Source organism: Acromyrmex echinatior, chromosome 3, assembly GCF_024713525.1.
Source record: "Acromyrmex echinatior isolate Ae372 chromosome 3, ASM2471352v2, whole genome shotgun sequence".
Lineage (NCBI taxonomy): Eukaryota > Metazoa > Arthropoda > Insecta > Hymenoptera > Formicidae > Acromyrmex > Acromyrmex echinatior.
Window position 1 is genome coordinate 15,104,633 of NC_141854.1, and position 12,098 is coordinate 15,116,730.

The 12,098-nt window shown below is 31.4% G+C and overlaps 1 protein-coding gene across 4 annotated transcripts in view; it reads right to left on the reverse strand.

The window, feature by feature from the left end:
• The window catches only part of LOC105149436 (CUGBP Elav-like family member 1-A), a 562,295-nt gene that overhangs the window by 482,716 nt on the left and 67,481 nt on the right, over nucleotides 1–12,098 (reverse strand). For all 4 annotated transcript variants that reach the window (XM_087403816.1, XM_087403812.1, XM_011061851.2 and 1 more), the window contains exon 2: nucleotides 1,487–1,724. The gene's annotated coding sequence lies outside the window, so the exon portion shown is untranslated. The remainder of the gene's footprint in view (nucleotides 1–1,486; nucleotides 1,725–12,098) is intronic.

Consider the following 12,098-nt stretch of genomic DNA (forward strand, 5'->3'; position numbering starts at 1 on the left):
ATTCTATTCAATGTCTACTTTAATTAATATTTAAATTGGAAAAGTTTAAATTGTTTATTTCTATAATTACTTGTGTAGTACACTTTCATAATTTCAATTTAAATCGTTGAAATAAATAAAAATATTTGTGATAAAAATTTAGAGAGTATTTATACACGTTACAAGAAATTATAAGAATTTTTTTAACTTTTGTTGTATTCTTTTCTGGAAAATGTAGAAATGATAAATATATAAAGACACATTTTTTTAGACTTTATAATTATTTTATAGTTCTAAACTATATATAAATTATATTTTTACTAATCATTTATATCAGTCATTTATAAAGTTTATTCAAACTAATATTGAAAAATCTATCGTATTCTGTTATTGAAATTTGAATCAAGGAATTATAAATAAAAATAGAAAATATCTTATAGATCAGATATGCGACCAATTAATTTTTTATCTACTGATCATAATAAAGAATGCAAATAATTAAATTAACAATAATCAAAAATTATTTCAGTATGCAAAAGCAATTTCTAGAATAAACTCATCACTTACTGAATTACATATTATAATTAGTACTAATCGATATTATAGTTATTGACTTTGAATAATAAAAAAGAAGAAATCTCGTGTGGTTTATAATAAACACACATACACACACACACAATTTTAGAGGTCACTTTCATTCTACACTCAATAATAATTTTAAATTTTGCATAGTTTAATAATGGCAAAAAGATCATTAAAAATTCTCATAGTTTGATATTTTTCAATTTGTATTGTAATTATTACAACTTAATTTTAAATTTGACTATTTATGTATGTGTTAAAAAATTAATTTGCTAAACGCTTGAGTAGAATATATAAAAAACATTAAACTTACTTTTTTAAAGACAAGGTCTAAACGAAATTGTATATTTATGTATATGAAACTCTCAAATTTTGATTTGAATCGTATCTCTATTTTCACAATGCAGGTATTAATTAATTTAATTTAATTTATATAAATTGTTGAAAAAAAATCTTAATGAACAAGAGAGTAAAAGTTTGCAAATAAACACGTTCTGCGTGTGGCACGAACTACTCTTCGCGTACAGGCGTATAAATATCCCTCCCGCCTTGAAGAAAGTTGTGGCGTGATCCGGTGTGATTTCTTTCGGCGAGAAGTTAACGTTCGCCGGAAATTACAAGCGACTTTATCCGATATATCACCACAGCACCGCGGCATGCTTCGGGTAAATAATAAAAATACATTATTCAACTCCCAACTTTATAACGAAGTGCTCCGAAGTTAGCGCAGCGTTTCGCTTTACTCTGACTCAGTCACTTTGCCTCTTTGTAAGCGACTTAACCAAGTTTTTGCAAACTATCCGTCGCCGCGTCGGCGTCACCCTCTTCGCCTTCCCCTTCCTCCGCGAAACGCCGCGAGTCGTTTCACGCGCATTGCCCGCGCAAAATATATTCTAGCTCTTGAGCTCATTTCCGTGATGCTTACCTAGCGTTGCGGGACAGCGAAGGGAACGACGAAGCCTTAGTCCGAATCCAGTAGTTATGTGCCTCGCTGCGCAGTCCGATGCACTGAGTACACTACACACGCGATCGCGATCCCGAATTCGACCGCGAACGAAGAAATCGCGACGAGAAGAATTACGAATTCGATACGCGTACTCACTTTGATTGAAGGACGATAAGGCTTACACGAGGATGACATAAACAACGATAACGGTCGGGCACTGTAACAGAAAAATAAAACCATTGATTAAGTAAAAACATAGAAATAAAAGACAAAAGATTACTTTCTTTCTGTAACAACTAATTAATTTTGAACAACTCCTAGTTACGCAAGTTTAAATAATTTTATTATTCTACTAACTTTTCTTAAACCAACTTAGATTTAACTCTGCTAGCAAAATATATTTTCTTAATAACATTAATAACAACTCTCTCTCTCTCTCTCTCTCCCCCTGTTCTTCTTTACAATTTACATGCATAAATAATTATTTCAATGCTCTTTATTATTTTAGAATTATAGACTATTAGTAAGAATATAAAAATGCTTTCAGTGAAACGCGATATAATGGTTCGATCTGATACAAAGCTTGATTTGATCTAGTATATAGTGTTTGACTTGATACCGTTGTCATACATTTCTATGATAAAAGGAACAATGCCGCGTACCCCGCTCTGTTACCAAGCAACAGTGCTGTCGTCTCGGCCAATACGCTACCGCCGAGCAGAATGATAAGAGCAAATTTAATAAAATCATTCCAGGCAGAGGGAGGAAGGAAAAAGGCCATACCAGAGCCTCTGTGTCTCTGATACTACTCGCAGCACTCGGAGAGGGACGTCTTCTTGAGATGAAACACGGCGGAAGAAAGAAAGGACTTGTATACATCGAAGAGGGTCGTCCGCCCTCTGTCCTGTTGCAGGTGGCTAAATTTCGCGAGAATTCCACGAACGAAGATTGCAATAAGAGCCGGGGCAACTAGTGAATTTTTCATGCCGGCGAACCGAGGCTACGAGCAAGAAGCAGCTACCGCTTGCAGCCGTGTATTTTTTATGTACATTCTATTTTTGCTTTTCTCTCCCCTCCCTTCATCCCCTCCGACTTCTATATCATTCTTCCTTCTACTACCTTCCGTTTTCCGCCCCTTTACTCTCACCGTCCTTTCTCACCCTCTTTCTGGATCCTCTCTCTCCTCTTAGCTATGATCTTGGCCGTCCTCTACCGTCTTTCTCTCGCTCACGAAACTTGGGCATCGAAGGTAAAGGAAATTTAATTTAGAGCGCCCGAGGAAAAACGAAGGAGAACCAGCGAGAATCGTAGAGATGCAAAAATAAAGTTGTAAGGTCAAGCCAAGTTCTTTTATAACCGGTTGATTAAATTGCGAAAGAATAATTCAAGATGGAATGGCAGTGAATAGTCTTCAGCGCGAATGACGCAGGCGGCACGCGGCAGTTCGCAGATCGACGGAACTTTTCTAAACGAGCTTTCCTGCTTCGTTTCATGTCGGATAAACTCTTCGTAATCGAAACACTTTAACATTCCTAAACATGATATAATTTCACGATAACAATACAGAATAATAAGAGTATAATTAATACATTTTCAACAGAAAGGAATTGATTTTGTTCTCGATAAATGTTGCACGGATAATTTGAAATAACAAGATTCTATTAAATTCCGTTAAATTTATTTTAACAGAACTTTTTTTACTAAAACTTTTTTTTTTAATAGAACCAGATTTTACAACAGTTTTATTTTTATATGCATTTTTATATAAATCTAATAATAATAAAGGTAATAAATGCATTATTATCAAAGTAATAAATACAATTTGCTATGATAATCTATGCAATTAATGTGTTTCTAATAAATTAACAATTCTAAATTATTGCATTCAATAAGAAAATTGTATGTCAACCATTTGGATTATTTCAGTTCCGTGCATCAAATTCTGAATAGATACCATTGATGTATGATATATTACAGAAATGGCACAAACAGGTGTTTAAAAAGGATTGAAACGAAAAGCTAAAAAATACGTCAAAGAACGAGCGAAACGGCAAAAGCGGAAAGGATAGAATTGAAGGAAGATAGGATTTGTGAATATTTCAGGCGTGCTAGGAAGGCGCAGGGAAACGGGTGGAGAGAGGATATTTTTCGAGGCGCCTTCGTAATTGGCGAGTTGAATCATTGATTAGCTGGCAGGCAGACGGCTTATGCCATACCACCACCTTTACCAACCCCCTATCTTCCCGACTGCCACCCTACCAGTCGGTGTGGAGGGTAAGACCTAATGTAGCCTAAGATATTACTCTGCCAGATTAAAACTCGCCAAGTGGCAGAAACGGCCGTCCTCGTAATAATGCAGAAATTTAATTAGTCCGCCGACAACGTGTTTTCACACTTTCGCCATTCCGACGCGGACTTTTCCGGCCAAGCAAGCCCAATCGCGTAACAATTTCGTTAAATGATAATGAATCCTCTTGGCAAACATCGTCTTCATCCTTTATTGCATCGGCTTACAAGATCGCAACGCTTTTTTCGACAGACTAAAAAAGTTTACATAATATGAATCGCTCCAATAACAAAACAATATAACTTATAAAACAGCTGATTTTTTTAATTAGAAAATTTTGTAAATGTAATGACAGACTTCTAAAGATGTTATAAAATAATAGGTTGTATTGTTTTTTTCTGTAAAAATTATATAACGCTTACAACTTTTTTAATAGCAAAACAAAAATGTTCTAAAAAATAATAAACACATATTAACTAACAGATCTTTGTCTGCAATCAATATATTAATTGATTTTTTTCAAGAAAGCTTACGAGGCAAAACGTCACGATGCTAACCTTGTAATCGCCCTGAGTACGATAACGAACCTGAGTACGATAACGAATTTGATAACGTTAAAATCCCGGAACTCGATAACCGCGTTATTCCAACGCGCGGTTCTTGCGGTCCCCAACCGAGCCGCGAAAATATTATGTTACACCTCCGAGGAATCGGGAAAAGTTTCGCGAGCGGCAGCGGCGGCGGCGGCGGCAGCGGCAGCGAACAAAATAAGATCCGGAAGAAAGTGGAGAGGCTGGTCGTGGCGTTCAAACGAGTTGCCAAGAAGTTTCATCGAAGAATGGAAACTCTCGTCGCCCATCGTCGAACGGGGCTCTACCACAACCCTCTTCTTCTCTCGACTTCATCCCATCGTACAACCAACCGCAACCCTTCGCCTAGCGCAACAATCCGCAACGCCCCTTCGTGGCCCCCAATCGGACCGAAGTGCCACGAAATAAAACTTGTTTTCGACAGGCTGGGAATTTCATTTGCCTCCACTGTGCGTGTTCCCGCAAACGCACCAAGGACACGTCCGAGTCGCGATTCAATCAAATCGATCGGCCGTGTCGGATAGTGAATGCGCGTAGAACGTGTTGGAGAACATCGAAAGAATGGCTGCTCTTTTGGGGAATTATTTTATAGGATTACGTAACGGCTACGATAAGAGGGTGACCCATCGGAGGGTCTTACAAAAAGATGGCATTATCACGTATTGAATTGTGAACAAGTCAATATAATGATATCGTGGATAGAAACGTATTATCTTAGAATGACCGAATTTTAAAATACTTTCCGGATAGCTTCCGGATTACTTTCTATTTTTCATCCGTTTTGTTACATTTTATTTAGCTTTAAATTACTTATCACATATTTGATAAATGTCATAAAATGAGAACAAGAAGTAGTGATTTCATGTGTTAATATCGATATTTTATAAAATCTTAAACATGTAATAAAAAATATGTGAATCAGATATATTATTAAATTAGTGAAATTAAAATAAATTCGTTTTACCCTATATTCGAAATAGATTTATCTAGATTTATCTAATAATTTATCTGCATTAATATTTGCTCTTTTCCAATATTTCTATATTTTAAAATTTTATTTTATAAAAAATATATAAATTGAATTTAATATTATCAGTTACTGTTGTCTAATTCTTATAGTTATTTTAATTTTTTTAATGAATTGTGAATTATAAGTTTAGTAAATATATATATATATCTAAATCAAAACTTTGTATTATCTCTATATCTCTATCTTAATACTCTTCAAATAATCAAAATTATTTTAACATAATTATTTCGATCTAATTTAAAAAAAAATTATATTTATATAAGTTTAATTAAATTTAAAATAAATTTAATTAAATAATAAAAGTAAGTTTAATTAAATTTATATAAGTTTAGTTAAATTTAAAAAAATATAATTTTTCGCGTATATTATTTTTTATTTATACCTGATTGTCTGCAATGGTTTAATTGATAGTATCAATTTAAATACATCATTATATTCTATTTTAAATTAGTTTTAAATCTATGGATTTAGCATTATTAGACTCGTCGAATCGCAATTATTTTATAACCAATATTATTGCCAATATTATTATATTAAAATGTCTAGACTCTTATCAGAATTTAACTTATACTTTGCATATTGGCAGCATTTATTTGCTTTTACATGATTAATGCTTACGCAACAGAGAGAAACAAAAGCCAGAATGATATAATCGTATGCCCAGTACAGCTAAATATCTCAGTCGTTATGCGTCAAATTAACTGTCTACGTCAAATTCTGTATAGTACGATACTAATGGCACAGTAACACCAAATGAATTATTCACAGATCCTACTAATATTGCGATATCGAACTAGTAAGCCGGCTAACCTGTAGTCTCTGGAGACTTTGAGATTTTGTATTAGCTCGCTCTGTAACGCAATGCTGTTCGCCAATTATACGCAAATATTTAATGACAAACTCACTAGGAAGAAGCTAATTCACGTCGATCAAGCGCGACATCAGTAGCATCAACCAATCATTAATCGTTCACAGAGATGAATTTTACATTGTAGTTGACTATTTATAGCCACGCCTACGCCGTCAAATCTTTTTTATAATCAGGAATAAAAAATTTTTGAAGAGAAGAGATTTTCGATCTCGCAAAAATTTTTTTAATAAATTATAAAAATGTTAAAAATTGAAAATAATCTAATAAATACAATACCTTACATTTAATAAACTGTGAGAACATTCTATAAATGAAAATAAGGAAAAAATGTTAATGAAGTTTGACTAGAAATACTTTATTGCAAAATTATAAACAAATATTAAAATAGGACATTTTGGTAGCATTTTCGCAGAATATTGACATTTTTATGGCAATTACTGTTTCACGACAAAAGAATTCTAACAGCTATTCTTTTCAAGCGTAGCCATCTCATGGTTAAACGAATATCATATTCACGCACAGGTCCAAATGATAGTGAATTTAAAGATAGTAAATATGATAAAATAATGAATATACTCACAAGATAAACACGATCAACTTCTCGGTACACGAAATGTATACTTTCATATGCCGCGCAATGGAAAATCTGTTATTTCTTATTTCATGTTTCATTTTACATTTGTACAATAACATTTGTACTTTGTAATAAAGCATTTCTTTACAATTTTTCCTTATTTCCATTTGTATATAAAATATGGTCCTGCAGTTTGTCTGATAAATCTTGAAACATCTTGTATAAATAAATAAAAATAGAAAACAAGCGAAGATGGAGATAATATGGAGACTATATTAGATAATATAGAGAGTATATTAAAAAGTAATTAATTCCAATTTTATTTTCATTATTAAAAGTTATATAGGTGGAACACCCACTTTGCAAAGTGCCTGTGTGCAAGTCCCTATAGACTAATTAAACTAACCCGACTTTTACGATGATAGCGGTGAACCAGAACGATGGACGAAGGTACGAGGTTGATTGATGAAAATAAAAATCAATTGGCTTAAGAACCTCTCGACTCGAAGTAGAGAGAAATTAAGCGGATTTCGAACGCAATTAGTCTGGAACTAATTTAGAGTATCTAGACCATCCCACTGAACAGTCAATAATACTCTATGTTTCTAACGGTTCGAAGTATTAAAAATTCAGTTATTTTATTATAACGTTATTTGGTAGTATTAATTTTACTAATTACGTCTTGTCAGCAATGTCAGACACTATTCTTTTAAAAAAAATACTTCGAAATAATACTTAAAAGCCAATCAGTATCAAATTTTGTCTCTTGTTATATTTTATTTTCCAAAGAAATGATATTTGAATTTATATATATTAAAGATTTTTATTTAACAATATAATTAAATAAAATTATAAAATATAGACTTCTTATTTAATCTGACTTGAAGTTTATTTTTTATTACAGTTAAAATTTATTTTTTTATGTTTTTCTTTATATCTTATTTCAAAATGCAATTTTTAAGAGCATTAACAATATTAACAATTTATTGTCCTTATGAAATGTTGTTTGTGAACATTTTTATATGCACGTTTGAAGCATATTTATAATTAAAGCTTTTATAAAATGTTATTTAAATTCATACGAGAAACTATGAGATTAATAAAAAGAATAATTGATATATATGTTCAAATATAAAATGTTGATTATACATATAATGGGTATAAATCTATAAAGAGCTAAAATAAACAGATAAAATAAATATGTTAATATGTTATTAGCTAAATGCAGAAGATTCATGAAATATATTTGTTTGCAACATATTCTGACTGCTTGATTGAGATAATTAGAGATTGCAAAGGCCTCATTAACGCTTCATACTAGAATATTGCATTCGCGAAAGAGGAATTAGCTTGATTGCCGCGAAATTCATCGAGGCATACCATTCAGTGAGAGCGGAAGATTCACCAAATTGGAATCGTGCATCAAAGCGTTAAAAGCTTAAGACGCGCGACGCATTGTTGACTGCAGCCGCGAAGCTTGACTTAAACGATCCGCTAATTAGACGCTAGAAATAACGCAAATGCTAGGATTATTGAGCTGCCAACATTTCAGTGCAGAGCGAATATTATCGTCATAGCTAAAATATGAGTATAAAATATTTATCTAATAATATATACATATATAAAATAATTAATATTTAAAATATCTTTTACGTTATAATATATAATTAAGATAATACATATTCCGCTGCTGATATTGCGCGCAAAATCTATCTCTTAACCAATTATAATTTATTATTAAAAATTAAAAAGTCTGTCAAAATTAAATGCTAAATAATGTTAAAGATAATACATATTTATTAATGTAATAAAAATGTGTATTATCACAGTTTACTAACAATATAAAGAAAATAATTAAAATGTTATACATATATTTAGTACTGTAAAATATTACAACTTTCGCTTAAAGCGATTAAGATCGGTTGAAATCTGTTAATATCTTTAATAGGAATTTATTTTCTTTTTTTACTTGTTCAATATCATTTGTTTTATATTTTAACGGTCTTTCCCGGCTATTATTCGTAAGAGATTCGCAAAGCTAAAACCGGGGAGATAAATGCACGTATTCGTCCGCCGCATGGTTGGATAACAACGGCGAGAACGCAACGGTAATTAGTGGTGCACAATTCAGCGCACGGACGCTCCACACAAAACGACCCGTAATTTTATTCAGGTTGAAGTGATTAACGCTCGGTGACGCGTGGAATCGGCATCATTTTGCGAACCAACTGTGCATAATGTCGAAATCGATAAACGCGCATTTAATCTATTGAAATAGTAACTTTGTAATATGTATTTCGGTCTTTGAACTATTAATAATAGCGCGTATAGGTATAGCAAAATCCATTAATTACTGTATTAGAAATGGATTAAGTTGTCATTATATTACTATATTTTTTACTTCTCTCTTGTTTCATTAAATAATATACTTTTTAATTTTATGTAAAAAGCGCAATAATGAGAGAGAGAGAGAGAGAGAGAGAGAGAGAGAGAGAAATAGTTGCTTTTAATATTTATTTTATAATATTTACTTATAGAAATGAAAAAGTGAACTTATACGACTCAATTTTAGAATTATAAAATAGAAAGAGATTTAATATTAAAGTTATATATAAAGTTATATATGTCGAGAAAATATATATATCATTTTAAAGTTAATGGGTTGAGTCGGCAATGTGACGTTTTCCAGTAATAATTAAAATACGTCAGTAAAGTGAAAATGATATTTTCTCATGGAAGCGAAACCCTTAAACGCGTGTTGCTACAAATATCGGATTGTCGAAAACCGAGCGAGAAAAATGCGATGTTTTTTCGATGTACGTGTGACTCGCGCTTTCCAAGACAATGACGAATGACCGTGAAAAGTTTAACCAAAGATTTCAATTGGAATCACATTTCTTGTTGGACGTACCTTGTCACAAACAACCACAGCCTTTTCTGCTTTTCGATGCAGAAGCGATGATGCGAAGTACACGCTCCTCCCCACAGACCGATGTAGCGGAAATACGTAACTCGAATTTTGAAATTGTGCCGAGACCGTCGATCAAAAAAAAAAATATATAAAGACTAAAACATACAAAAAAACATAAAATAAAATATCACTTGAATTGATTTTGTCACATGGCTTGACCTATTAATGTCGAACGATATTTACCACTCGTGTCCCATGGTAACGGATGTCGGATAGTCTATCGACCACAAACCGTCACGAAATTGGCGTTTGATACTCGATTGAACGAAAGTCGAAATTGTCTCATAATTATGTTTGATTATTAAACACAATATAATTTGTATTTAACCCAGATATTTACTTTCAGATATTAAAACCGTCTGAATGTGGTTATATTTTTTAAAATGTAAATACTTCTTTTCTAATTTAAATATAGATTTTGACAGTCACATTTAGAAATACATAATAAAATCATACTTTTATTTATATAAAATTTATTGTGATTAAAATAATATCTTTAATTCAGCACGCTTATAATATCGCTTTGAAAGAGTGAAACTTTAAGAAAAACTTTAAGAGAGAAAAAGAAAGAGAGAGAGAGAGAGGATTTAAAAAAAACAAAATTACTTGAGAATCGATTTCAGAAAGCAAAAAATCCGAAGTCTTAACTACTAACTTTTCCACAACTCTCAATTTTCTTAATTCCTAATCATTTTAACTTACAACTCTCGAAACTTTCCGTTTCCACAATTCACAATTTTTTCAGTTTAAATTATCATAATTCACAATTATCCTAACTTTTAAATTGTTTTCACGTACTCGTCCGTCATTTTTGAAAACTAAATTGATGAAAACTAAATTTTTACATTAAATTTGCATAAAATATGTTTGTACAAATAAAGCTTTCTTGCATAACTAAATCTAAACTTTACTGGAATGTGTCTTATTATTAGTAACATCAAATAGAAAATGATAGCAAAATATAACTTTCACGCGATTCGTAAAATCACTCAAAATAACGAATTTGTGCATAAAATATAAGAATATCGCCAAATATGGAAAGATTTAAAAATATTTTCAAATGTCAATTTGTAAAATGACTACGAATGTTAATAAAAATAAAGAGAATGTAATAATCGTATTTTCTCTTTGGCAATCGTGTTATTCAACTTAACGAAATAAGAATAGGTAATGAGAACATCTTAACGCGCGTTTAAGAGATTTACTTAAGACATTCTGTCAGCATAAAAGTCTCTTATTATGATAAAGTTAGTCGTATACACAATATATGCATAATGTAATGTAACATCGATGGCAATGAGATTGGAAGCGAGCTCGGAGAAGCGAAATGCTGTAAAATCGATTTAATTATTGCTACGCGTCGAAACCCTTCGAGCAAGTTACTGCGCTTTTCAACTGAATCTCATTTCCTACGTTGAACGAATTGTCTGGAAAAGAACGATTCGACGTATTGATCGCGCAAATTATAGCGTCATTTATTGCGTGCCTCGTGTGCAATTGAGTCTAGTATCAATAATCCATGAATTTTAGGGAAAACATGAATGCGCACAAGTAAAGTTGCTGGAGAGAGAGAGAGAGAGAGAGAGAGAGATCATATTTAAATATAATATAATAAGAATTGTATAATAAATGTAATAAGAATTGTATATACATTGTATACATTATATTTAAATATAATTCTTTTCATATTTAAATATATCGATCTCGTGTAATTCATTTTTGAGTAATTCCATTTATCTATTATCAATCTAAAAATACAGGAACTTACCTACGTATTATTATATTAGAAAAGTTTTCATTATTATGTTTTGCAATAATGCTAAAAGAGATAGTATTCTGTAAATAGTAGAAGATAATATTTTAGAGAGATTTCTAATATTTTCAGCAATAATGCATTTAAAAAATAAAAGTTTATAATTACAGATATTAATTTTTGGTCATTAAAGATAAAATCAGTTGTTCTCTATTATATCAATCTAATTTATTCAAATTGATTTGAAAACATTTAATACATTTTATATACTCTGTTAAAATGGATAAAGAGCCTATTAATGCTTCAAGATCAAGAACAATAAATTTTAATTTAAAAGAAGAAAAAATAATAAAGAGCATTATAAGAAAATCATACTTATAAGAGATATATTTCAATATATGTACATAAAACGAAAAATATCCCAAAATATTGTCATAAATATCAAAATAGACTTTTTCGTTTCTCGATACTCACTCTGACATTTTCCCCGTGGCGTATTTTACGCGGATTCGATT